The sequence below is a fragment of the Priapulus caudatus genome, unplaced genomic scaffold, assembly GCF_000485595.1.
Source record: "Priapulus caudatus unplaced genomic scaffold, Priapulus_caudatus-5.0.1 Scaffold69, whole genome shotgun sequence".
Classification (NCBI taxonomy): Eukaryota; Metazoa; Priapulida; class Priapulimorpha; order Priapulimorphida; family Priapulidae; genus Priapulus; species Priapulus caudatus.
In genome coordinates, this window is record NW_014577130.1 from 507,917 (window position 1) to 513,014 (window position 5,098).

The following is a 5,098-nucleotide window of genomic DNA, read 5'->3' on the forward strand; positions in this document are numbered from 1 at the left end:
TCTGATCGAGTCAGCCAGAGTGAAGCAGACAGTTAGCCAGTGAGTGAGTCAGAGTGAGTCAGAGTCAGTGAGTGAGTGAGTGAGACAGTCAGAGTGATTGAGTTAGTCAGTTACACTGATCGAGTCTGAGCGTCGGGTAATTAGATAGCTAGGGGACGTTAGTGTCAGAGCGCGCACAGCGAGGTACTAGATGTGAGTCTAGCACCTGATGTCTACGTTAAATAGTACATCGGTCTATCCAGCGGATACGTGACTTACCTACAAATAGCAAATACCTGCCTACGTTAATACAACTAGCACACACCTATGTTACTACCTGGTTACAACTAGCACGCATACATGTTATTACCTGGTCACGTTCATACAACTACAACGCGCCTACATTACTATCTGCATACGTTCAGACAACTAACACGCACACACGTTACTACCTGGTTACGTTCATACGACTACAACGCACCTACATTACTATCTGCATACGTTAATACACCTAGCACGCACCCACGTCACTGCCTACCTACTACATCACCGTCTCGCGCGCGACTGTATGCTGACGGACCGCTGCTAGCGCACAGCGAGCTCGCTCTCGCCCCGCGGTAACAGACGAAGAGAGGCGAGTTAATGCCATCACCGCACGCATGCAGAACGACGAAATTCGGTTATGCACGCCGCGTTAGGCTGCGGACTGAAGCCAGCTCGCGCCGAAGAGGCACTTCAGAAGACGCACAAATGAAATCAGCATATGCGACAACCGCACGGACCACACGAGGCGGCTAGCACCGGCGGTTTAAGGCGAGCAGTTGTCTCGAGCGTAGCTTCGCTGCGCGGGCAACAGATGGCAGCACGGGCGCGCGGCGTTCGCCTAGTGGGAACCGACGTCTGTTGGTATGAAAACGACCCCTCTTACCGCTGGACTCGTCGCGGTGAGAACATTTCTGCTGGTGTTTTTTTTGGAGGGGGGAGTTATTTTGCATTCTCGGAGATTCCCGCCGACGGTTTCTCTCGAGCGCTGCCTCTCGCGTGCGATAACCATGGCAACAGAATGCAGACGAGAGATGAATGTCAAACAGAAGAAAACAGAAAACAGAAAAAGAAAACAGCAGCGACGCCACAGGAATGTAAACAGGGATGATGGCAGCGTCAACATCACGGTGTCATCATCGCCACCGTCATCGTCATCGTCGCTGCTTCCCCCACCATCATTGTCACCACCACCGCCGCCGCTGCTGCTGCTGCCACTGCACGCTATGGTTCGTTCGCACTCGCCAGTCCTCCGCCAATGAGCCGTAAAATTTGTGAGATTGCGCAAAAAAGCCGTTAAGGGGCGATATAAAAAACGGCGTGGCGGCGGCCTGTCCGTCTCCATCTTAGTCGTGGAGAACCCGCCGCCTAATTCCCCTACACCATAAGCCGATCAGTCTCTCTCTCACCCTCTCTCTCTCTCTCTCTCTCTCTCTCTCTCTCTCTCTCTCTCTTTTTTTTCTCTCACTCTCTCTAGCTCTCTCTCTCTCTCTCTCTCTTTTTCTCTCACTCTCTCTAGCTCTCTCACTCTCTCTAGCTCTCTCACTCTCTCTAGCTCTTTCTCTCTCTCTCTCTCTCTCTCTCTCTCTTTCTCTTTCTCTTTCTCTTTCTCTTTCTCTTTCTCAAAATGAAATAGCGTCTGCGTTTATTTCGTAAAAACATCGCGCGATGCACAGCCCCTTCGGGCGATATCGCGCGGCGCGGGGCAACATTCCCACAGGTATGATATAACACAGTGCTCGCTCTCCCATTCGCACTTCACTCCAACAGCGACCGGGGCGCAATATTCTGTAATGCGATGATGATCGAATGATTGAGAGAATTGCAGTGTGGGGCGGAACGGGAAGGAAATGAGAGGGCGGGGATGCGAAAAAGGGGGACGTGGGGAGGGTGGAGTAGGGAGGCGGACGCAGGGTCAGGGGCGTGGGGAGGAGGACGTTAGGAGGGGCGTGGGAAGGAGGACGTTAGGAGGGGCGTGGAGAGAGACTCGGGGATGGGGGCGTGCGGAGAGGGACGGGCGAGGGGGACGAGAGGGAGGGGTGATGTTGGTGGTTGCGGTCATGGGCGTGTGACCAGAAGATGCAAGTATGCGGTCGGGAATAGTGATATGGATATTAGGCGAAGATGCAGGATTATCCATCCAGTGAAGGATTTCCGGGTGGGAGGAGGGAAGGGAGAGATCCGAGCAGGGATGAGATGGGAATTTCGGAGAAGATGAGGATCCAAGGAGAACGTTGGCAATAAAATGTATCTCCTCCAGGAAGAAGAAAAGACAAAATAGAATAAAAATTCCGATAGAATAGATAGGTTTCGATTTCGGAAAGGGGTATCTACACAATTACAGCCATCCTATATCCGTCCCCCCCCCCGGTTGCCATGACCGCTGCCTCGGTATCAATCCGCATCCTCAGCCTCTCGTCGGGTACCAATCGCCGCCGACGGAATCATCAGGCGGCAATCGACACCTCGGATTGATCACGATGCAGACGCGCGCTGAGACACGGAGACGCCGCGCTGGCAGTCACGTAGCACAAGCACGGCTTCATCGAAATGGCTTCATTGCACGACTTTGCTCTCGCTCTCTCTCGCTCTCTCTCTCTCTCTCTCTATCTATCTCTCTCTGTCTCTGTGTGTGTGTGTGTGTGTGTGCGTGCGCGCGCGTGTGTGTGTGTGTGTTGGGGGGGGAGGTGCTTGCGTGCGTGCGTGTGCGCGCACCGTGTGAAATGAACGCCGAAGCGCGCGCGTCTTTTTTTCTTGATTTGTTTCGATTCGTTTTTTTTATATTCGGAAGCGAAGATTTCGTTTTAGAGCGGCGGCTCTTTCTTGTTTTCTCTCTACGTTTTCTTTTGTTTTCTTTTGTTGTTCTCAACTGTGTAATCGGTGAGCCACGGGCTACTACTGCTGCTGCTGCTTCTGATGCTGCTGTAGACCTAGCTACGTGTGCCACGGGTATCACCCTCACGCGGCACGTGGAGCCTAGGGGGCGCGTGAAACACGGATGCGAGTGAAGCTGAGAGGGAAGTGAAACCAATGATAGGTGTGAAGCAGAGACAGGAATTTTTGTAGCATCGTTTCGTTGACGGCACCGATAATGAAGTTTAGAGGGACTCGATCCCAGAGGTAAATTCAGAGGTATTTCAGGGGTAAATCGAATTTAAAATAAAGTCTAGATATCAGTGAACCTAGCGGAGGGGAGTGAAGCCACGGTAAAAACAAAGTCTATGAAGCCCAGATGGGTAGGGGCCACGTCAATGCAAACGTGCATCAGAAAAAGTTTCCCGCTAACATCGCGCGCACATTTTCGGACGGGAAAGGGCGTCTTTAAAGTAAAGTTAACGTTAACAGACGCGCCATTGTGGTTACGTTACGAATGCACGCCGCGGGAATGAAGGTTTAAAGTCTGGTCACAAAGTCGACGGATTGCACCTTGTTATTGGCACGACAAGTGAACGTCTCGTTAGACGCAAAAAATATGTACTCCTTGTCATGGGCAAGACAAATGAACGTCTTAATATGCGCGAAACAAGTAAACCTCTTGCTATGACCACGACACGTGAACGACTTAGTACGAGCAAGACAAGTGAACGTCTCGTTACGTGCACGAGCACACGCCGGGGCGTGCTGTCGCGAGACTCATCGGCTAGAACTCAGACACCACACAAGCTGATCCTTCCTGCGAGTGCACCCCACCAGCAATCTCACCACAGAGATGAAACATGCTCTCTTGTTTGTTGTGGCGGCGCAATTTAATCAAAAGCCAATAGTCACGTGATCTCTGTGGTGAGAATCCCCCCCCAATCTCACGCCATGTTCGAAAAAGAAAGCCATTAGAATAAATCGCGAATCATCAGTCTGGGGAGGTAGTGGGGGTATTGGAGAAGGGTGAGTGAGATTAGCAGACGAGCATGTGCGTACGAGAGGCGATGATGTCATTACGGCGCCGCATTACGACACAATCAGCTGCGGCTTCTGCAGATAAATGAAAGTGTCAATGGCACTGTTGCTCACCTTGAGTGCGATAGAAGAGGGAAAGGAGATATATAAAGCAAAACTCCCATTATAAGCAAACGAAGGGAGAACTCCCATTATATAGCATATCTCCCATTATATACTCTTGATAATGATATATGCATAAGTTTTGATGCGAAAATAAATGTTTGAGATCTGAAAGTCTGAAATCTTGACGAGAGATGGCGCTACGCCTAAATGATCGCCATTTTCGTTTTCGAATATCGCGCAAATAAAAACAATAAAATATTCCAGTCAAATTACTGTAACGAAGAATCTAAAACACAATATTACACGTATATAGGTATGATTGTAGAGTTGTTAACCAGTTAGACGAAATAAACGTGATAGGACGTTGTCATATCTCCCACAGGAGTAACAACTGTTTTGGGGATAGCCTTACACATTCATATACCAAAATTTAACAAAATCGAATGAATCTAGATGGCCATTTTCATTTTTGCCAAAAATTGGGCGTGGCTCGAAAGTAGGTCGACTGGCGTGCTCCAAAATAGGACGTTCAAATCTCTCCCATAGGTGTAAAAACTGTATGCAATTTGAAACATGTGGGTCAAACGGTTCTTGAGTTATCGTTGACCGTAGGCAGACACTGAAATGCATAGTGAAATTGCCAAAATCTACCTAATTTGCATAATTAAAAAAAATCAAAACCTGTGTGATATGTTTTGGGGCCAGTCCTCATTCATTCCCATACCAGAAATGAGCAAAATCCATTGAACCTGAACTGACTTATGGCCATTTACATTTTTGCCAAAAAGTGGACGTGGCTCGAATGTAGGTTAGACTGGCGTGCTCTAAAATAGGACGTTCAAACCTCTCCCATAGGAGTAACAACTATATGCAAATTGAAAAATGTGGGTCAAACGGTTCTTGAGTTATCGTTGACCGTAGCCAAAAAACCCTAACCCCTAACCTAACCTAAACCTAACCTAAACCCTAACCCTAAAAAAAAAAAATAATAATTAAATTAAAGTGCCTAGTAGTCATATCATATCGCATCTAACTGCCGGTTGCCAACAATGGCCGACCATGCAGACGACAGCGACTG